Here is a 24,556-nt window from a genome sequence, read left to right on the forward strand (position 1 = left end):
AGTAAAGAGATGCATTAACTACGGGTTACTTACCTAATTACTGACAAAGGAAATACAGAAATTACACTTTTGAAGACTGCCTTTTCTGGAACTGTTTCATAGTTGTTTTAAGAATAGCAACTTGGTTGTTGTTTTTCTTTCAATTACTGAGAGTGTTAAAACTCCTTTCATCAGTACTAATAAAAGGACTTCTTAAGACATGTTTTAACACCATGAAGGCAGTTTCCTTATCTCTGTGTGAGTTTTCATATCCTCTAAAGATAATGTAACTATATGTATTTTAAGTCCTTTGAATGATTCAGATTTTATTTTAAAATATAAAGAGGTATTTATGAAAGGCAGTCTTTGTCATATGCAAATAGAAAGATTTCTTTTATCCGCTTGTTGACTCTTTTAAGTATGAAAACATTGGAACTTGTTGAAAAAGATTAGGAAAAATGTTTTTACTGTAGTATGTGCTCCATTAACATAAGCAAGAAATGGAATGTTCTTAACTGTAGTCTGAGAGAAATTAACTGAATTCTCATTCCCTTTATGACAGAAGAATGGGATTTGGATTATCATACACTTACTACAGTTGAAGATAAGAAGTATATAAGAATCTGAGGTGATGTTGTAAGAAGTGTATTCAAGAGACTTTTATACTATATTTCTGTATTCTTAAAGCAGTACTTTCAAAGGTGAGACATCTCTCCTGCTGTGCAGTGTTCTTAATATGGCAGTTGTGGGAGGGAAAAATGGATTTTTAAAATGCTTTGTCTTCAGGTGATACTTTAAAAAGATTATAACATTGTCATTAGAAGTCTCTGAAAGTCTCTGTGTTTCCTTGAGAGTGATTAAATTACTGTTATTTTTTAGCCCAACAATCATGTTTTATGCAAGTGGAGATGGAAGTGTTTTCTCCCTTGAAATAACTTATTTTCATATAAATATAGATCCCGATTCACTTATAAATCTACTCCAAGTCCATTCAGAATTGAAGAAGACTAAAAACTAGCAAATTTATAAGAATTGGCATTTGCAGTAACAGCTACTGGGAGTCATCACTATAAATTTTCATCAATTTTTTATAATTTTACAAAAATCTGCATATTCTTATATTCCTTTTACTCTCTTGGTACTTCAGCATATCTAATATTTTAGGCTTGCAATAAAGACTTTTTGTGAAGACTGCACTCTGAAAATCCTCCACTTTGTGCATGTTTCTAAATTCCTTACTCTCACTTCCTGTCTACAAACAAACATGATATTCTGACGTCTTTAGGTATCTGTTGTTTTCTTTTGGTGTCCTCATTTTTTCCCTTTACTGTAATATGCAGAGCACTATTATTGGAAAAGTCTGGTTTTATTCAACCGGGCTTTTTCCTTTTGTTCCTAAACATATTATTTAATACATTTGTTTTTCCTCTTTTTTCCGCTCCACATGAAGTTAAAACTCAAATTGCTTATCTTCAATTATCTGTTGTTTCCATTTCAGAAATTCTTTTTTGCCAGCTTTTCCCTCTTGCATGTTACCATGACTTTTAGCTATTAAATCGAGATCGCTGTTAACTCTTCCTTAGAACAGTTGTTTGTGGAGAGGGCAATGGTTCATCAAGTCCAGAATTTCTTTTTTTACTGTGATTTTCTCCATAGGCAAGTTTCTAAGAAAAAGTCTTTTAAGAAAAAGTGTAAGAACAGGACAAGCATATATGATAAGCCTACTTAAGACGTTTTCATCTCTCAGCCATTTTCATTTTTGAGTCTTCTGCAGGATGTGGATCCTATTGAATTAACAATGACATGGGTTTCTTTTCCATGAGCTTGTTTAGTGTGCCCTTCAGCTCATACAAACTTTTGTTATCTACTCTTCACAAAGACTTCCAGAGATCAACTATTTGTTACATAAAGAACTGAATTGTTCATCTTTGAACTTCATCCCTACTAGCTTCATGTCATGCCTGGCCCCCAAATCAGAAAACAGAACAAAATATTTAGTGTACCAGTGTACTGCCTTTCCTTAGACATAATCTTGTAGATGAGTTTTCCTCTGCTGTATTTGCTTGCAAACTGTTTTTCTTATATATTTCCAGTGTATTATTGTGGGCTTAACCTAACTATGAAAACATGTATTAATTTAAAATTAATAGTAATAGTGAGTGATAAGGAAGCATGCAGTCCCAGAGAGTCCCATGTGTTCCTGAGATCCCTAGCCAGCCTCCTGCTCCAGCATGTTCCTCAGGCACTGCCTACTTGGCTTTTGAGTATCTCCATGGGTAGAGTTTCTACAGCCTCTTGGGACAGCGTGTTCCAATGTTCAGCCATCCTCATGGGAATTCTTTTTTTATACATCCAGTCAGAATATAGCATGTTCCAACTTGTATCTATTGCCACTTACCTGTGCAGTTCTGCTGTGAGTCTCACTCCCTCTTCTCTACACCTCCCTATTAAGTGGTTGCAGACAGTGCCGAGGTCCCAACTTAGTTTTCTTTCCTTACAGATGAACAAACCTACTTTTCTTATTCTTTGAGTCATTCTCTGGCCTTGCTCCACTATGTCAGAGTCTTTCTTGCACTTAGAAGCCCAAAAGTTAACATGCTATTCTCCATGTGGTCTTAAGATGGCGAAATCACTTCCTTCAGTCTGCTGAGAACAATTTTGTTAATACAGATGAATATGTGGCCTTCATTACTGCAAGGACACACTGTGGAAACTTATTAGCTTACTAAATAAGTTCCTGTCCACCAGAAACTTCTGGTCTTTTCTGGGTGGCTTTTCCCTGGCTAGACAGAAAAATGCCTCTACCTACTTCATGGGGTTATGCCATTCCAGCTACAACATTTTGCATTTAATCATTGTTGAACTCCTTGACAATTCTGGCATCAGAATACTTTTATGTCCCAAATAGCAGCCTTGCCTTCCACTTATCAACCATCCCCAGTCTGGTGTTGTCACAACTGCAGCTCTCTGTTGCAGATGCAGACAGCTCAGATTCTGTAGCTGCCTGGAGATGCAGGTTAAAAATAGAAATTCAAATTTGTCAAGTTTTAAGACTAAATGTATTTGAACAAAGAAAGAAAATTTTTATTATTGGTTAAAATCAACTAGTAATTTCACTGCTAAAGACCAGTCAAACTGTTATGGTGAATGTCACCGAATAACAACACAGTGCAAGAGAGTACCTTCATGCTTAATTCAGTGCAAAGCAAGATTAAAAGAAAAAGGTCAAAAAATTTTGCTATTGGGAGGTTACAGGTACTATGTTTTTTCTTCCTCCCTGGGTTCCTATATTCCATACTTGCTCAGTTTGCCTCTGCAGTGATCGTGTTTGCCATACAGTGTTTATTTACAGGCACTTAGAGGAGCTCAGTTAGAAGCAGATTTTAGAGCTTCAGCCTAGTGTCCAACACTTTGCCTCTCACACAGCTGACCTGTCATTCCTCCCATCCTCCAGTCACTTTTAACACAGTGGGCATAAGAAATTATACTTGGTGCTTCCAATTTCATAACTTTAAAAAAATTAAATTCTATGAACTTACTAACATCCTGTGAGGGAAAGAACTGCTGGCTGAAGACATTCCATGCTTCCAGTATTACCTAGAATGAATGACAGGGACAACATGCTTAACTCTGACTGAAATATACAGACTCTGCCCCTTCAGGTGGAAAGTGTGAATCAAACTTTTTCTACTGACCGGTGATTAAAAAAAAAATTGGTTCCACTGAGATGAAGTATCACTGGTTATTAGAGAACTACTTGAATTAATTTAATTTGATTAAGGATCTGTACTTTCCTTGAATTTGGGATGAACTTGCCAACTCTTGTGTGTAATTTTTCTCTCTTCTAGAACTTCATTTTTTCCAGTAAAAATGTAGTTTTCTTCCCTTCCGCTCTTACTCAAGTTGCATTGAACAAAACCTGCTATTTTAAATTTCTGCTTTGCTTCCTCCACTTTAAAACCTGGATCACATTTTCAATCAAGTCCAGACTCTTTTTTGTTCCATGCTGTATTACTCGCAGCTGTGCCTCCCCTTTTCTGTGCTGCAGGTTATAATTTCTAGCTATGTTTAGAAGACAAAAATTAAGAGGCAAAATGGCAGTTGCAGCATGAAAAATCAGAATAGCACTGCTGTGGTTTAGTGTTAGCTGGCAACTAAGCATCCCAGAGAACTGGAAGAGTAAAGATGGGAAAACTCATGAATTGAGATAAACCATATAATGGCACAGAAAGAGAAGTAAATAATAATGCTTATAACAATAATAATAATAATAATAATACACAAAACAAGTGATGCCCAGGGCAATTGCTCATCACCCCCTGATTGATGCCTGGACACTTTCTAAGCAGTGGCCTCCAGCCAGCTTTCCTGCTTTTTTAATGTACTAAGCATGATGTCAAATAGTATGTCCCCTTGGCCAGTTTGGGCCAGCTTGTGTATCTCCAGCTTTCTTGTTGGTTGGGCATGAGAAACAGGGAAGTCTTTGACTTAGAATAACTACTGCTTAGCAACAATTAAAGCCATCAATGTTTTATCAACATTAGTCTCATATTGAATCCAAAAAACAGAGCACTGTACAGCTACTAGAAAGGAAGTTAACTCTATCCCAGCCAAAACCAGGATCATATTTAGCACCACTATTTAATACCATTTACAAAATATTCAGGTTCCACACTTTCCAATTAATCACCTTGCCTGTCTTTTGATATATACACATAGATACTATTCCCTTAGAAATGAAAATAATACCACCTCAGGGAGAATTTAGCTTTTTCTCAGTGGGTTCTTTTCCTTTTGGTTTTAAAATGACAGAATCACAGAACAGTAAAAGTTGGAAGGGGTACAATATCTCTGCTCAAGCAGGACCATTCTAGAGCACATGGTGCAGGATTGTGTCCAGACAATTTTGGAATGTATCTGGTGAGGGAGACTGCACAACCTCTCGAGACAACCTGTTCCAGTGCTCTGTAGGCCACCTGCACAGTAAAGAAGTTCTTCCTTATTGTCCAGGTGTAATGTCTGTGCATCGATTTCTACCTGTTCCTCTTGTCCTGTTTGGCACCACCAAGAGCAGCATGGTCAATCCTCTTCTGTCACATACCTGTATACATTGACAAGATCCCCTCTCAGTCATCTCTTCTTGAGGCTGAACAGGCCCAGCTCACTCAACTTTTTCTTGTAAAAGAGATGCTCCAGTCCAGTTATCATGTTTCTTACCCTTGGCTGGAGCTGCTCCAGGAACTCCGTGTCTCTCTTGTCCTGAGGAGCCTAGCACTGAACACAGCACTCCAGGTGAGGCCTCACCAGAGCAGAGTAGATGAGCAGGATCACCTCCTTTGATCACAGTGAGATCAAAGTCCTGTGACTGCTCACAGATCTATATTTCATCCTGTTTGTTCCCCATATTGCAAGTGTTGGTTTATATTTGATTGTGTCAGTATCCCAGTAGGATTGCAGAGGGATGCCCTATAATCCTGTCTTGTAATTAAATCTTTCACTATATGTGCTTGCTTGAGCCTCCTTTTGCTACTGGGGGGGTTACTATAGCTCTGCTCTTCCCACACCTTGTCTCTTCAAGACTGGAAATATTCCTATCTCCCTTCAAATCTGGTCTAAAGTCTCCCAACAAGCCCTGCTAGCTTGTCAGCTAAGATCCTTTTCCACCTTTGGGGCAGCCCCATTTTTTACTAGCAGGCTCACTGCTGTTTAAACTGACCATGATCAAAACCCCATTTTTTTAAACTCATAACACCTATCTCAAAGCCAGATATCCATCTGCATGATTATCGTGTTTCTTGCCCCATCATTCAGAGCAAGTGGCAGGATAGAGTACAGCATGTGCCCCAGGTCCTTTGACCGGTTGTTCCAAGGCCCTAAGCTCTGTCGTGATTGTCCCCAACCTTTCTGTTGGGACCTTATCACTGCTCACCTAGAAAACCAGTAGAGGGCAATAATCCATGGGCTGAACCAGGCTAGGAAGTTTCTTGGTGACATCCTTACCTGGGCCTCAGTGATAACACATCTCCTGCTGGGTTGGATCTAGTTGGCATATGGTCTCTGAAAAGGAGACTACTACCCTTCTTTTCTTCATATTTGACGAGACTGTGATGCAAGGGGTAGGCTGCCCTGCCCCAGACAATCCCTCTATCCCAGAAGAACCTTCATCCACTTCCTCATTTCCCCGTTTTTCAGATTCCAGGGCCTCAGATGGTCAAGGTATGAATAGACTCAGTATTTATTCTTAATAGTTATCTTAGGAAGATATCAAATTATCTCAAATATAATGAAACCCCCAGAAATTGTGAAAATAAGAAACAAACAGCAGAATTATAAAACGATTTGGATTATCTCTTTCAGTCAATAGCTTTCATATTTTACATTCATATGAAAAGAAATCCTACTGAATCTTTATTTCCTTTTCTGCTTGCTGGGAAATGGGTTTTTTTCCATGAGTTTTATGTGTGTTCTTTGCTAACATTAAATAGAAGATGCTATGTTAGCATAGAAAGTATAATATAAAATTCAGCTTAGAATTTTGGATTCTGCAATTGCAACTCTTTCATTTATTTTTTTGTCAAGTTAGAATGATTTGGTTTCAGTCAGTAATCCAGGGGTGTGATTGTAACACAAATATTTAACGTATTCTGTAAAGATCTGCTGATTGTTCTTGCCCTCAGTTTTATAAATGAAAAAAGAGACATTTTAATTACAGTTATATCTGACAAGAGTGTTTGAAACATTTAACTTCTCTGAAAATACAGGTGTCCCTTAAGTCAGTGGTAAAGTGCTGGTACGGATGTGTTTAATTCTGCCCTTAAGAACTCTGGTTTTGGATTTTTCCTGTAGAGGGTGACAGAGGACTGATGATTTCTTATTTCATCATCATAGTTCTAGAGATTGTTCCTGTCCCCATTTGAAGGCAGTAGACATAGGCTCAGAAAAAAACCTCTCTATAATAATAATTTTGGCCAGTTTATCAGGTGATCTTGAAACTCTGCTAATTATATTTGTTGCCTAAATGTACCAGTTTTCTTTACCTCACAGACTCCTGCAGTCCTTTGGAGTATCTGATAGCAGATTTAAATCAGAATATTTAAATATATTTTCAGATTTAAATATATTTCAGATTTAAATAAATATATTTTATATTTAAATATATTTTTATTCTTCTGTAATTATAATTGCCATATGATGTACCTCAGTAAATTATTTTCTAGATAGATATACTAAAATGCCCACTTTGTTTCCACTTTTCTCTAGGACATTATTCATACCTATATTTACAATTTTCTATACTGTGCATCATGCTCTAGTCTCATACAACACTGATCTCTTACTATACAAAAATTTATAAGGCATATGCAACCAAAAGAATTTTTGAAAGTTTTTTTCCAAGTACATTTTAAAAAAAGTAACAGTATTTAAAACTGCAGAGTAGAATTCTGCAAGGTAGAATTACATTTCAATAAAAGATTTACAGAACCTGGTTAAGTCCTTCTTAAGGTTAAGAAAGACACACAATGGAATTGGCAAGCACATAAATGCCTACTGTTCATTCCAAAGAGGTTTCTGAAATTGATAATTTCTGGGACAATTCTATAAAGAAAAAAGTGTGATGCATCTAAAGTAACACAATCCCAAGCTCTTCCAGTTAGGGAGGACATTTTTTTCCCTTGGAACTCTTTCAGGGTGCCAATTCTTAATAACACCGTAGAGTAGAATCCTTTGTGTTGTTTACGTTCCAATTCTTTCAAATCTGCAAAGTGGCTGGCTTAACATCTATAGAAAAGATCTACAGAAATGACTCCAAGTGAATTGTATGAATAGTTTCTTTGATGCTTCATTTTATTTTATACTCAAAATTTTAGAAACTTCAGACTTCTAAAAACCAACTTACAATAATGGGTTTGAACTAAAGCATTTATAAGTTCAGCAACCTAAAAGGGAATCTCTAGGCTCTGAGGCATTCTGTGATATTACACACTGTTAAATAACTATGCTCCTCTTTTAATGCACTTACTTTTTTTGCCATTAAGTAGTAGCTCATCTCCAGACAATTAATTAGTTATGCAGTCTTATTGTAGACTTTTAGACTCATCTTCTTTTCTTCTAATCTCTCACAGTTTTGTAAATATTTCTTTGAATTCTTCTCAGCTTTTAGTGCATGATCAAAATAACAAATTATTTGAAATAGAGCAGATGGTGGAGATTTCTTATAAAGTAAACTCTCTGTGCATGTGTCTGACCTCAGAGAAATGTACTTGTTTATTTGTGCATTACATTCTGGCTTAACCACCATGCTTGGAGAGCCTGGGTTAAGTCTAGTTTGGTAAGACAGATTGCTTTTGCTAGCTTGAGAAATAAACTTTAAAGTTGAGGAATTTGGAATGCCGATGTACTTTTTTGCTAAGTACTTATGATATTTTATAGTCTTTAGAATTTTACAAAGCCATGATGCGTTCACTGATATATCAATAGGCAAACTTATGCTCCCAAAATTAGGCTATGTAGTTTTCTAAAGGTTATAACAGTATCTATCATGAGTCTACCCTTAAGAGATCAAGGATTACAACCGAAAACCTGCTTAGCTGCTATGCTATTAAATGAAGTCTATATCCCTATGAAACACAGACTGGGGGATTGGACTCACTGTGGTTCCTTCTGTCCTGTGTCCTTTCCACTGACCTCTCCTTTCCCCTCTCCTCAGGACTGCTCTTCAAAGCAATTTATGCTTGTAATAGTTTTTTGCTCATGTGGACCAAGTCCTTTGCTGGGAATTTACTAATAATTATCAGATATATTTGTGCATTGCAGTTGCAGAAATGCTGCCTAACACTCCTCCTGTTCTCTGACACAATTGTGTAGAAGTACATTAATTTCCCTTTATCTTACCCCATAAATTGTTGGGTTTTGTTCATTTTTTTTTTTTTGTAGAATCATGACAACATTTGCAAACATGGGAAATAAATGATTGAAGTCACATTTTACTGACTTGCAAAGTGAATTTGAACTGATATTCTGAAACATTTTTATTAGAAACTTCTCAAGAATGGAAGTGCTCTAGAATTTGAAGTCACAGCAAATGGTTTTATTATAGTGCTAAGCATACCATATCCAGCTTCATGTGTATTCTGTTCCTCTTTTGAAAATGTATTTGTAAATGTATGTGTATCTGATTATGATTTTGAAAGGTGTTTTAGTGCCATTTTAGGTAACATTATTCTGTTAGGATGTTAAAAATGTACTCAGATCAAACAGCAGCCTAGAATTTCCTTTGAATATTTAGAGGTGCATGTGTTTTTCCCATATCTTGGTCTGTTAAAGGTTTTATCTCCTGGGGTATGCCTGCCATTTCTGTGCTAAGTGCAACTAATTCTCTTCTTAGTGACCTGTAGGAAGCTGCATGGTGCCTATGGTCTCCTCAGCAGGCCGTGCACGTATCTGCTAGGAAAACATTAGTCTGATAAACATTATTCTGATAAACATTAGTCTGATAAACATTACCCTGCAAATGGCAAGTCCATGAATAACATCCCAGCTCTTTGAGAATGTGACAATTGACAGGTATTGAACTTGTGCTAACATATAACATTTTATTAAGACTTCTATCACCTGATAATTTCTTCTTTTATCCTTTTCTTCCTCACTACTATGCTCCTTAATAAATTTATTAACCTCTCTTTCCAAGTAAGAATCATATTGCCATCCAAGAATCTTATTTTCTACTTTATCTGGAGCAATTCTCTTCCGTCACCCCATACTTTCAGTATTGTGTTATTTACTCCAGGAAATTAAACCATGGCATACCAGCTATTCTTCACAACCACCTCTTTCTCTTCTTTTCTCTGCACTTCTGTGCCACTCTTAGTTGCCCTAGTGCCTCAGCGTGGTCTGGCCTTACAGCTGCTCCTGCTTTGAGCAGGAGAGTGGACTTGATCGGGGAGGCTGTTATCAGCTTCTCTGATCCTGTGATACTGATCTGCTTGCTTTCAAGGAAGTTACACATTGGAGGGTTGTTTTTGGCTTGCATTCCTATGTGTCTGGAATACTCTACTTGGTCCCAAGTAAGATGTAAAAAAAGTTCTGCTCCTTCCAAGTGACTGCATTTGTTCTCTAATACGAAAAACTTTGTTCAAGGTAATTTAAAATAGACACAATCACATAATAGATTTTATGTGTTGATTAGCAGTTAAAATATTAAAAGAAGTTTATCATACTCTGTGTTCAAAGTAGTTGTTACAAAGAAAGTACTTTAAAATCCTTGTTTATTGTCTTTTATGTGAGATCAAATACTTGTTTAATCTTGCACAGTATTCTCTGCAGAACCAATTAACTTTTTCTTTCTATATGCAGCAGCTCAGAAAGTCTTTGTAATTAACAGAAAAGTAAGAACTTTAGACCTTTATTTTTTTAAAGTGCATTTTTCATAAGGTACATATTTCTTAGGAAAGTTTGTGGAAAGGACAAGAACTGAACACTTTAATTTCATTTTTAGTATCTTTAGGTGGTCACTGGAAGACAATAAAAGCTACTGGCACTTCTAAATTTTTTGTAATGAATTTCCCTCATTAGGAGATTCTAGTTCTGTGCTTTTGCCTTGAGCTTTATAGTGACACAGTTGAATGTATAGCAGGCAGAACTACATCTGTTATTGTTATAACTTTTACCTATGAGATGTGACTATATAAAAGATGCAAAATTAGATTTAACTTTGAGTGCCTTTGAATAGGACAACATGCTTAAATCACCGTCAAGATGAACTTTTGGAAATTAGGTATGTATCGGCTCTCAAATTTCTTTTTTCAAAAGGACAAGTTAATATACTTATTTATTTTGATTGAATTTAATAGAAATTTTCAGTGATTTCTTTTCAATATGGAAGAGCCCAGAAAATTAACATATGAGAATAAAAGCATATGAAAATACTTTTCTGAGGAAGTTTTTAAAAGTTTTATTAATAATTGTGGTGCTCTTTGTGAGAAAATGAGATGTTTTTATTAAAACACAGTCTAGTAGGGATGTTTTTCAATTAATCTTTATAGAAAAATAAGTACTTCACTGTCTTTTTTTAAACAAAATCAATGGGAAATGATATTTTCTCTTTATGGAACAATTTTCTTTCAAGTCTTTATTCTAGTACCTGCATAAACACCTCATGCTACTGCCATTTTTCTGCTTTATCTTCCCCCAGTTACTGACTCTTAACCTGAGCATTTTGTCTAACTCACATAATGCTTATTTGATATTGCTGGAAGTTAGATCTCTGCTTTTCGTTACAGTGAAGACTCTTCATGTTTCTAGTCTGTAATAAAAATCAGTCTGCAGGCTTTAATTTAAATTTATGAGCATGCTTGAGACTTTTCATAGCTTTTCTTTTTCCTTTGAGGACAAGAAGGAGGAAGATGGGCCAGAATGAGGTATCTGGGACATGGATAATCTATGTTCAGAAATTTAACCTACTAACACAGTCAGGAAAAGCATTTCATTAGCTATTCATGCAAATAGTGACTTGGTTTAGTTCTTCTGTTAAAAGGATTTATCCTGCTGTTCTATAGATGTGGTATCTTACCTCCTTGAAAATGTAACAAACCCTCTCAATAGCTGTAATGCAAGCTGTCAATGGCCCTTGTTGACTTAGTTTAAGAACAAGGGTAATAAAACTGCTGATCTATGGGCTTTCCTCTTCCATAATTACCTTTGAAACATAGAACACCTTAAAATATGATCCCAGGCCCACTATGATAAATGTTAATGGTCTTATGACATCATTGATTGTTGATCTCCAGTGGGTCAGTTTGACTAGTTTTATAAAGCCACTGCAGTTGTCTGAAGATTATGCTTTGGAATAGACGTCAGATGGCAGTATTTCATAGCATAAAAGAACATAACTCTCCTTTTACAGACTGCATTATCTGAAAGAAGTACTTGGAGTTATTATGCAATTGCTAGGTTTTTTACTAAAGAAGAAAAAATAACAGTCTAACAGAGGGTAAAATGTTTGTTCTTCACAGTTAAAAACATTTTAATGCATCATGCTTTTATTTTGTCTTCTTGTTGAAGACCAGTTCTGTGTGTACTACCCTTCCAATCAAGAAGGTGTGAAAGCAGTTATTCTGGTAGTTATGTGTTAGTTATGATTTAATAAAATTCTTTGTCTGTCTATGAAATAACACCTTATCTCCAGTTTAAATTTTATTCTTAATGAAACAGCTTAAAATGTGGGGTTTTGTAGTTTTAATAGTGTCTGGGCTTATTCTATATTTGGTCAGTGTTAATTTTTACATAATGATTGAATTTTCTGTGAAATCTTAGAAAAATACACAAAAACATAATGCACAGTGATTTCTGCATTCTGTAGTGCTTTTCAATACTGAGTTAAATTTGCAAGTACATTGTTATCAAATTTCACATATGACGCAGTACAGTTAAAACTTGTCTACATAATGGGGTTGACACCTGATAGCAATGTCACTCTTAATGTAAGCTGACCTTTCCTCTGCTGTTCTCATCTACTCCTGTCAGCATCATGATGTTCCCTTTATTATCCTCATCAGGAATTGTGGCTTCACTGCTAAGTACAAAGGTGATTCCTCTCCATTGTGAGAGAAAGCTTCTTTTGCAGGATTTCTGATTTTGCTGCAAAACAGGGAGCAGTATTTGCCTTTCACACCCGGTCATGTAATTGTAAACGCCCTTCATCACACTGAAAGCCAAGACAGTGTGTGTGCTTCAAAGAAAACTCTTATTCACAAAGGAAATTCTAAGACAAAGTATAAGAGGAACAATATATTGCAACAATGAAAATTACATGAAGCCAGTGTTCTCATTTTAAAAAGGTACCTCTCACAGAGAAATCTCTGACAAAATGTTGATTCTTTGTTCCTGTAGGATGAACAGGAAGTATGGTTATAACTGAAGAGACTGTTGTTGTTACTGTTGCTGTAAAACAAAACTTTAAGCAAATTTTCACCTGCTTCCCTTTATTAGAGTTCATCTGCTGTTAGTGAGTTATCGCTATTAAACTGTTATAAACAGTTTAACATGTTTATAAAATCTTTGTCTTCCATAATAAATGAAGTTACTTATTTTATTAAAACTGTTAAAGAGTATAAGGCTCAGATTTGATTGACAAAGGTGTTGTTGTATCATAAAATTGCATCAACTTCTTATTTGCATAATTACATGAAATAAATATGAAATTTATTAGCTGTATGCATTCACCAAATAAATGCAACTACTTTTGCCTTTTTATCTTCTGGAAGTGCTCTTTGAATAGCTTGTGGTATTTTATCTCTCCACCATCTGTGAATAGAAAAAAGACATTTCCTTAGTTCAAACAGTGGTAATATTATGATGAAAATACTAAAATAAGATTATCTCCTTAAGCACATACTAGTAGCTGTCATAGTTTTATTTTATGTCCATCTCTTAAGTGTTAGGTTTGTTTTTCTGAAGAATATAAGGTAGCAAGTATCTGACTTTCCTAAATGCATTTGAAAACTGGTTGTGATAAACTGACTCGAGGGCAGGGACGAGAAGGCAAGAAACTAAGCCCTTTTGCACTATTTAATAGTAGCATTTTTTAGCTTAATAGGTAATAATTTGGAATCTTAAATTTTTCCTGGGGACAAAGATGAACATGGTAGATCCTTGAAGAAACAGAAGAGGTTGTTCAGCAGTCCCCCTTCCTCTCCACCTCCTTGAAGGTTCAGGAATAAGCAAAGGAAAGAATAATCAAACAAAAGGAGCACACATCTGATGTTTAAGCCCTCCTCCAGCACTTTTTATGTACATAACCAGAAGTCACTCAAGCAGCTGCAGCACATTAGTTACGATAGTTTAACAGGCAGCTTTACAGCTCTGATAAAGGTTGTGCTAAAGCAATTTCTTCCTCCCGTGCTCACTTGCTATGATAGCTCAGAAGTGATCTTTGGCAGCAGGGCTGTGAAAGGAATGGTAATGTTTAATCGGTTTCTGTGGAGGAGTTAGCTTGCTTTTTCCTTTGTAGATCATTATCTATAGAAAGACGTTAAGGGCAGGCAACACCATGTTGAAAACAGAATAGGCTGAACTGGTGCAGGGTCTCTGAACAGTTCTTGGGAACTGATTTAGAACGGAAATATTTTAAGCAGTTAGGCCAACATTCGATTGCATTAGACCTTAATAACAAAGTTACTTGAGAGACATGGCTCAGCAGACAAGTCCAGACAATTTTCCTGTTCCTGAAGTGGATAATGCACACAGTCAAAATCCATGGCTAAATGAAGATCTTGTGAAGACCCTGAGGGAAAACCTGTTACAACATGAAAAGTCCAGGACAACTCGAAAATCTTCACCTGCTTCTCCCCGTCTGTGTCCAGTTATTTCTCCCCGAAATTCTCCAAGGCTCTTGAGAAGGATGTTTTTAAATAGCAACATACCAAAACAACGTCGTTTCACTGTGGCACATACCTGGTAAGTACTGAGGTGGTTAAGATAAAATATTAATTTTTTTAAAGTGGAATATTTATCTCCGTCGTGTTTGTGCTTCTGTTTCTTGGTTTGATCTCTGCATTAATCTCTCTGGTTGAAATGGACAGTTCTAATTTGTGACTAAACTTAATTGCAGTCCAGAAGTTTTAAATAGCAATTCATATGAAGTCAGAAAATATATATTTCCTTGTACAAAGGCTGCTAAATTTCCTCTGATTTCTTAGGTAATAACTCCATTCTTTCCTCTCCCTCCAAAGTAAAAGAAATACTTATTCCATTCTCTGCTGTTCTGCCCAGAATGACTTGGTAATTCTTTTCTTTAATGTGCCTGTTGAAAATATTTTATATTTTTATTGACAGTTTTGGAGCCCCCAGCCTCTTAGTACAATAACATAAGTCTATTTAACTTTTAACAGTGCTCAAATTAAGAAGGGCATGATAAAGAAGAATGTTAGCAATACATATTTCATGTGAAACAGTGTTTTTTATTAAAGCAGTTGCTAGAAAAACAGGAAAAGTGGTAAGGGAAGCCCTTGGTAAATGATTCACTAGTAGTATTTCTTTGGTAACTTGATCACTTAGATGTGTTTGTGATCAAATCTTAAAAGGACATTTATTTTTTGCATCTATCTCCTGTAAAACATCGGTATTATTTCATTACTTTTAAAATTATTCTTTCAAAAGATGTTGTATGTGAGATTATTATAAAACCACATTTGTGTTCGCTTTGATGGTCCTGAGATGTTTGGGTTTTTTTGCTTGTGAGTTCTTCCCTACCCCATTATTCCTCTAACAAAAATGTAATATAAAGAAAGGAGGGTGATGACATATGTTCAAAGAAAACAAGTCATGCATTCTGAGCAGCAAATGAATATGTCTTGAAGTTTATCTTCATTTGTCTGAAATTAGATCTACACTATAGCTATGTGATTGCTATGTGTATTGCGCATTGTATACTAGCGTGCTTAAAACTTTACTATGAATGTATTTATGCAAAGTATTTCTTGTATAAAATAATATTTTTACCACTGAAAAGCATAAGAAAAAACATGTGCCTTTATAATTTAAGAATACTTTTTTGAAACCGGTGTACCTGTTCAGATATTGCATGTGTAAAATAGAAAACTGAATGAAATCAGTATATTTAATGTTTCTTTAACAATTATGCCTAAATCCCAGCTGCTGTTTTGTGTTCAATAATTTATAAAACATTATATACATAATAATGTGCAGGTTAAAAAAGTAATTCAGGCAGATCTGGCTTACAATGTTAGGTGAAAAAAATTCTGAAGGTTTAGAGAGGGAAATTATTGTGTGTGATTATGTGTGTGTAGGCAGTCCAGTATGACAGACAAAGAAAGGGGACAGAGGTGAAGTTAACAAACATGTTTGAGCAATATAAAAGGACACAGGCTTGCAGAGTATTAAAAAGTGAAATTTTGTTTAAATGCACTTTCTCTAGCGAGCTTCAAAAGTTTGTGTAGAATGCCTTTTTAACTATGATGAGTGTAGAAAACACTTGAGGTTTTCCCAAATATGTGAAATACTAGACCTGAAATCAATACTTCATTGTTATGATTTATGAGACATGCTGATCAGGGTAATAATGTTTTTTTTCCAGCAAGTAGAGAAGTACAGAGTCAACCATCAAGTTACAATGAATTATCTGAGAACCTGCAAAGAACAATATTTCTGAAGTGACAAAGCAAAGACATACATGATCAGACTACAGGCCTATGGGCTTACAAAGGGCATGCAAAATTTATTTCTTTGCAAAGACCATCAAATCTGTAGTTACTGATATATCTTCACTTGGTTATCTAGTCAGAAAACTGAGATATTGTGTGATAGACCGGTGGCTACACAGGCACTATAGTAGTTTTAATTCCATGTGCATATAATCTACTTTAGGCAGCTTATAGGAAAACAGTGCATTTGAAAATGGAGTAGTTGTGACCTTAATTCAAAATGTTATACCATGAAGGATCCATTCTGGGATTAGTTTGGCCCACTGTAGTAATGAACATCTCTGCTTTATTTTTCTAATATAATCAGTTTTGTAATTTAAGAAAAGTTGTTGAATTCATGTATGCATCTTTTTTGTTTAGTGCACTGTTCATACAGGCATTAAAATTTTAATAACATGTTCTTACTCAAACCACCACTAAGTTGGTAAGCAAAGTTCTGACTTTGCAAAATGTCACTAATTTTTTTTTAAATTTTCTTTTTTTTTCTGGTGGTTAGATTATGTTTCTAGATAGCGTAAGAAGTAAGTGTATGACACTAAAGATACTGCTGTGTGTGTTGCAGTGATGCCAGACAGGCACCACAGATCCAGAGTGCTAAAACCCCCTAATTTAGATTGTACCTAGCTCCCTGATTTCAAGGTTCTGAAGCGGTATTCATATACAGTCAAGAAGTGAGTGGGAGTTTCATGAATTGTTCTGGCAATCCCTTTCTCCCCCCTTTTTTATTATAAAGTCTATAGTTCACTCTCTCTAATGGCTTGGATTGTAGAACTTTTGACACCAAAATGCATTTTCTTTATCACGTGACCATTATCTTTTCACAGTAATAATTGGGTTATCACTTTTAGTCATTTTACAAGTCCTTCTCTACTTCGTTTTTTTTCTTCTTCTCTAGCTGTACCTCTGAATTCATTCAAACACTTGAAAGATAAACTGCTACTTTAAGGATTTTAGAGAGGAAAAGGTACAGCCTTCAGAGTTGAAATAGAGGGGTTTAAGTGGAAGACGAGCATAAGGCCATAATTTCTCCAACAACCATTTTTGTTGGAGAAATTGCTGAATATCCGTCAGTTTCTGCGAATGTTAGTTCTGCCTGTAACTGAAAATAAAACTAGTTATCTTGAACTTTTAGCCTGGATTCCTCTCAGTCTGTAAACAATATCAGTCTACAGTCATAGCAACTACAAGTTGTTTTAAGTTTTGTGGCCAGGATTTCAAGCAAACTTTACCCAAACCTAAATTCCATTTCCTCACAAATCTGTCTTACATTCTATTACTGTAAAAAATATTCATAATGCTTTAAGATCACCAATATGGGACACCACAGCACATATTACAGCTGGACTTGGACAAGATAAATTAATTCCTCTGGTATGTGCTTGACAAAATCAGTTTCTGGATTATCTTGATTTGCTCTTCATAAGGCTTTTAAAATGGGCTGATTACTTCAGTGCCTTTTGGCAGGACAGATCTGTCCTGACGGGTGGGATCACACATGCTTTGATTTGTGAGGAGAGAGGGAAAGAGACTGTCAGTTCCCATCTGTGTGGACATCCAGCGTGTGTGATCTCTCACACACAGACTGTCCAAAGATCTGTGGAAGGATGTTTAGATACTTTAAAACATACCCTCTTAGTTAAATGTGGAAAGTCAGCTTTCCTTAATTTTCTGTTAAAAATTCCTTTCTGTAAAGGGTGGAAAAGCAAGAAAGATAAATATTTGGAGCAGGATAGTAAGCTCAGTGGAACATAACAACTAAATTATATCTGTTTAATTGAAAGGATGAAGTCGTGGAACACATGTGCTTGTCTTTTTTTGACTTTTATTTGCTGCCATAATACTTCTTAATACTTCTTAACATTCAGTGAATACAAAATGATCAACCAGTTGTTTTTTTCTGTGTTGTATATAAGTTTGGACAGTCTACTTGCTGCCTTTGTGATTTTGTGTGTGTGTGTGTTCAGAGACAGCAGCTAGTGATATATGCCTGTTTTCTAAGTCATATAAAGTGGATTTGTTTATTCACAGGTCCAGTTATGAGGGTTCCCCTTTGATAACTGTTCTCTCTCCTGCTTTTATGGAGTTCATTTAATACTTCCTGATGTTCAGGGCTTTGTGCTCTTTAGAAGTTTTTTTAAGACAAACCTAAGAATTTAATGCAATTAATAATACAATTATGTGCTCAGTTAAACAGAGTACTTTTATCTGAATTTAGTCAGTCTTTGTCCCCACCCATAGTTAATATTTTACATTGACTTTGGCATTCAGATGTGAAAATGATAGATGCCTTAGAAATAGTTTAGATAGACATGGGCAAGGTGTGCCATTTTAAGTTTCAGGAATGTAACTGTCATACGTGTACCCATAAAACCAGGTTTGTCTTTATTTTTATTGCACAATATCTTTTCATGCACTTTTACTGCTAATTACAAAAAACAACAGAACCTCAATGTTAGCTATAGGTAGATTGCAGGAGAGCAACTTATTTAATTTGATGTGATTCTACACAGCCTGGTTCAGTGCATTTCAACTATTAAACCAGAATGAAGCTCTACCACATTGGGTCAATATATTTTTTATCACTACTCTTTTCTTCCAACGTTCAGTATAAATTTTGCTATCAGGTTTTTAATACCTATGTTTTTTCCTTTCTGTCACAACTCTGTGTTTTTCAGGAACTCAAGTAATTACATTTTGGCATATGGAAGCAATTTCAAAAGGAAGAAATGTCAAAGCAAATATCTATACAAGATAGTAAGTGAATAACTACTTCAGAAAACCAAATATCCAAAGCAACATGGTCATCAGATTGTAGGAGGTTCTATCCCTTTACTCCATGCTGGTGACACCCCACCTGGAGTACTGCATACAGTTCTGGGGTCCCCAACAGAGGAATTACATGACCCTGTTGAACCTGGTTCAGAGAAGGAGCAAAAAAATGATCAGGATGGGACACTTCTGTGAGGAAAGGCTTGGAGAGTAGGAGTTGTTCAGCATGGATATAAGGCTTCATGTAGAGTTTGAGGGGATTGCTTGAGTAAGATGATGTTTACCATCAAGTTACTAAGTTGCATCAAATAAGATGTAGTTTAACAAGGGCAAGTGATGGAATCTGCACCTAAGATGGGGACATGCTGTCTGTGTGTAGATTGAAGAATGAGAGGCTGCACAGCAGTGCCCTGGAAAGGGCTCTGGGGCTCTGGTCCATGGCAAGCTGAACATGAGCCAGCAGTGCCCTGGCAGCCAGGAGGGCCAAGTGTGTCCTGGGGGCATCAGGGACAGCATCACCAGCCAGGCAAGGGAGGGGATTGTCCTGCTCTGCTCTGCTCTGGGGCAGCCTCACCTCCAGTGCTGGGGGTAGTTCTTGGGTGCCACAATAAAAAAAAGACAATAACCTATTAGAGATCATCCAAAGGAAGGCCACAAGGATGGTGAAGGGTCTGGAAGGGAAGTCATGTGAAGAGTGGCTCAGATCACTTGATTTAGTCATCCTGGAGGAGACTGAGGAGAGACCTCAATGCAATTTACAACTTCCTTGTGAGGCAAAATGGAGGGGCGGGTACTGATCTCTTCATTCTTGTGATCAGTTACAGAACTCAAGAAAATGGCACAAATCTGGGCCAGGGGATGGTTAGTTTGGATATCAGGAAAACATTTTTCCCCCAGAGGGTGCTTGGGCACTGGAACAGGCTCCCCAGTGTAGTGATCACAGCCTGAAAGCGTTAAAACCCCATTTAGACAACACTCTCAGGCACATGGTGTGACTCTTGGGGTGTCCTCCATATGGCCAGGAATTTGACTTGATGTTCCTGCTGAGTCTCTTGCAACTCAGCATATTCTATAATTCTATGACAATAAAGTGTATATATGCCTATGTAAACTCACTAGTTCTAATTCAATTAAAAAAAAAATCTTGGTTTTCCTGGGTCTGGATTGAAGGCACTTGAGATGGTAGTTCATGTTTGGACTCAGGTGTTTATTATTTCTTATCAGTAAAACAGTCTCACAACCATGAGTTCAGCAGCTTTTTATTAGCAAGGCACAAAATGGCCAACAATCTCTTGTTCAAGGTCTTTTAAGACTAAAATATCCAATTAAGAACTGACACCTAGATTATTTTCCTTTTAACCCAATAGCTGATCCCTGGAAGCCCTCAATGCGGACTTTTCTGCCCAATTACAAAATGCCACCCAAACCCAAGAAGAAGAAGAAGGAAGAAGAAGCGTGAAGAAGAAACTCAGGATGACACCCTGTGCCCTCCATCTTGCTTCTATCCACAACATATTCAAAATCCCAAAACCTAAATTTTTCACCCAAGTGATAACACCTACCCTACTCTCTATAATCTATTTCACGTTTTTGTGGATTCTAGTCTATCTTGAAGTCTAGGAGACTTTCTCCATGAGTGAGGGTCAAAGTCAGTGCTCTCCTGGGGGTCAGGACACCCCAGACCAGACAGAGAAATATTCCTGGTGTCCTGGGTTTCCACATTCTACTACTCCCTTGTTTTTCTCACATAAACTTTATTCACACTTTCTAAATCAAATCATTCTTATTGCATAAAGTTTTAGCCAAGGTAACACCTAGCATATTAGAACAGACTCTGTTCCATTTTTTTCAGACTTTAGACTGAGCTATCACACTCCTTTCCTACAAAAATATGTGAACCACTTTACATAAAATATACCATCTTGTATAAGGTAACTCAATCCAAATATCCACTCTTAAAATTCTATTGCATTAGGAGGTGCATGCTTGTATGGATGCATGGGTTAGTGGGGCAGAGAGAAAGAATAAGCTTCAAGAGCATGATGCTCTCTGATATTTTACAGAATGGTTTGTGGTAAGCTAAGAATTCTTCACAATGGTATTAACTACTGACAAATTTATTTACCACAGATAAATAATACTGCTTCTCCACAGCTGAAGAAAGACAGATGAGGAAAAAGTTAATCTTTCCATAAAGAAAGAAATGGCAAAGATGTGTTTTCTCAAATAAGAGTTGTGTTAAAGAGAGCTTGTAGTACTGGGTAGGAAATTGAAAACCACTTCAGAAAGATCTGTGAGCAATCAAAAACTAAATTCTAAGTTTTTGTTGTACAGGGACAAATAACTGAGCAAGGAAGAGCAGGGCAAAAGAGTAATAGATTTGGTTTACTAGATTTGGTAGTACAGGAATTGTAATATATAAAAATACATTTTGCATCTCTCCTTTTCTTTCAAAATAAAATGTGGAAAATACTCAAACTATTTTGATTGAGCCTTTTTTCCTTGCCTCTGGCTTGCTTGCCTTCTAAAATTGGAATTTCTTCATCTGTTTTAGTTACTGAAGTGCAATGCCTGGACCATGCTGTTTTCTGATCTGTTGTCTTTAATGGCATGTCCAGTGTTTGACAAAATTTGGGAGAAATTCTAAAAAAAAATTAGCAGTAGTGAAACAGAGTTCTTGGAGTTCTACTTTTGTTTAGTACCTACCTCAAAACCTAAAGCCACTTTGCTAAAAGTGCTATTGAACCCCAGAGTTTTTATCATATCTTACTCTAGTTGTATCACAAGCAATTATACATGACTGTAAAGGTTTTAAATGTTGTACCCTTGTGATATGATATTATCTGTTTTCTAGATTTTTTTTGAAACTACGCAAAAGGTTTCAGTAGGTTTTGCTACAAGTTTTTTAGGTTTACTGTGTAATGCAAGCCTGTTACGCTCAAGCAGTCTTCCACATTGCTCCTTACTGCATTACTCTGACTGCACTTTGCAAACTTGCTATTTTCATTTTGACTTTGCATGAGTAAATTACTATTTTATTGGTGGTAAGAGTTTATTGGTTCTTGAACCATCCAATGGGATCTTGCCTGTTTTTTTTTTTTTTTTTTTTTGCAGTTTGACACAAAGTTTTATGACAGCTCAAATTTGTATTGCAAAGTGAGCCATTCTCTCCATCTGGAGTATTGAGTCTTCTGAACTTTGGCCTTAAAGATTTTATATGTTCTATACACAAAACATTAAAATTTCCAATATGTTATAAAATATTCAGAAGTTTATTTCCCTTTTTGTTTTCTTGTAATAATTCATATCTTTAGATGTGTTTGTCATGGGAATAGACACTACAATTTTCTTAGCAGAGTCTAACAGTCAGCTAGCTTTTTCTTTCATACTTTCTTGAAGAGCTTCATCTTCTTTGGGATTTTTAGGTATTACTCCATTTTTTCCCCTCTTGTGACATTTCTTCTGTATCTCTTGACCTTTTTGGTGTTTTATTCTGTTTCATTTAGTACTGCACATGAATTTTTCCACTAGTCATCCAGGAGAACACTGAGCTTAAAATTTGCAACAGGTTGTTCCAACAATAGATAAATTAACATTTAAGTGAGAAGGAGGACTGGGAGAAGGGTCTCATCATCTCTGTCAAGCTGCCAGTACTTTAAGGAGCAACTATTAAGTGGAACCAGCAAATTTTACTCTGCCAGTAGGCAGAGTACTATCAGACTTCTACCTTATTTGGAAAAGCAGTGAAACATTTGAAGAAGGCTGATTTCTGTCCTGATCTGGAGGAAATATGCAGGTTTAGAACTGTTTTCTGTCTTCAGGTTCCTTAGGCTGTATATGCACTGGTCCCTCTGTTGTGGAGGGATGCTGCCAGACCTGTCCTTTCATTCATTCACTCCTAATGTTTGATCTTGGTCACTAGAGAAGCTTGTTAATATTGTCATCTGCTCTCACTGCAAAGTTTTAGGGAATAATCTTGCGAAATTTCTATTGCCATCCTATGTAGTATGTTATAGTATATTATACATTGTATTATCCTATATTGTACTATATAGTAAGCTTATTAAATCTGTTGTTGCTGATTTTCCATCTTCTAAACCCTCAAAAAGCTCTGCTATCTTTGTCATCAAACAGGGCATGACAGTTCATGGCTAAAGCTTCATATTGGCAAAAAACTTTTCTTCCGGTAGTTGTATATTCCCCTCTTAGTAAATACTCAGTATCTCCTATCTGTTACTTTCAATGGTTTCCTTTCACTAAACCTTTGCATTCAGTTGTTTAAGAAAGGATGCATACAGAATTATTTAGAAAAAAATAAAATTTACATGCACAGGCTGAAATATAAGACAAGAAGGATATACTGTGTTTCATTTATGTTTATTTTTAATGAAGAAACACTCATGGTAGTGTTATAATGTTCTAATTATGACCTGTTTTCTTCTTAGATTGTATTTTTCTTAGTGATCACATCTCTTTGGTATTCTTCAGTGCACCAAATTTATCCAATCTCATTAAGTATTCTTATTATAACATAGGACTTATCAGCTATAATCTCAGTGGGACAACTACGTAACAGGTATACTCCTGATAGTGGACTAAAGTTATTGTAGGCTACTAGTAACACACTTTTATTGTTCAAATAAAGTTGGAATATTTTAAGGTGTCATAAAATATAAAAATGAATGACATATAATTAAATGTATTATGGACCAGACTAACTGCAGCTGGGATGTTCAGGAACTTTCATAGTGTTCCTTAATATACTAATTTATTTCTGGGATAGTCTCTTGGTAACTTTTTGATAATTAAAAAAACCCAACTAATAATTGTGAATAAAGTGACTGAACATGTGAACTATGGATTTTGAATACGTATGTGGGTTTTTTGTGGTTTATACTTTATTGGGCTTCTGTCATAAATCTCCATCTGCTGAACCTGACAATCTCCAGAATAAGTTAGATTCTACTTGGTAATGAATCTCTACAAAGTGTTTTAAGAACATCTGTCTATATATTAATTTTTCTTCCCTAAAATAGAATAGAGCAACTAATAACTTTTATTTAAAATAAATTTTGTAATTTTATTTTCATTTGAAAAAATATATGTTTCCATATTAAAGAGGTATGCATTTTAATGTTGTAAGAGTCTTCCAGATACATGTAATAATTGCTTTGTTTGACTCTTACTATAAACATAATTTTGTGTTACACAAGACACATACAATCACAGATAGTATATATTATTTTCTTTTGGGAATTGAGTGCTTCACTGAATGAAGAATCAGACAAGTTACCTATTGTATTTCCAGTCATAATACAAAATTGTAAGAACCTTTAAAATCTTCTTCAGGTTCATAAACACAGTCATAAGCAATAAACTATAAATAATTTTAAAATATTTGCCTCTTGGACCTCCTCATAATTGTGCACATTTGCATGATAGAGATTAAATTCTCCAGAGGTGTTAATTACAATCGTAGCATGTGGTACATTACAGAATCAAAAAAAAAATAATGATGACTTGTGTAAATGCATGCTGTCATGGGAAATAGAATAGACCACATACTTAAATGTAGAAATCCAGTTAGA

At 35.8% G+C, this 24,556-nt stretch overlaps 1 protein-coding gene across 1 annotated transcript in view; it reads left to right on the top strand.

The window, feature by feature from the left end:
• Positions 1-24,556, top strand: part of PDE4D (phosphodiesterase 4D) — a 348,935-nt gene that overhangs the window by 28,119 nt on the left and 296,260 nt on the right. The gene's annotated exons all lie outside the window — the stretch shown is intronic.

Source organism: Camarhynchus parvulus, chromosome Z, assembly GCF_901933205.1.
Source record: "Camarhynchus parvulus chromosome Z, STF_HiC, whole genome shotgun sequence".
Lineage (NCBI taxonomy): Eukaryota > Metazoa > Chordata > Aves > Passeriformes > Thraupidae > Camarhynchus > Camarhynchus parvulus.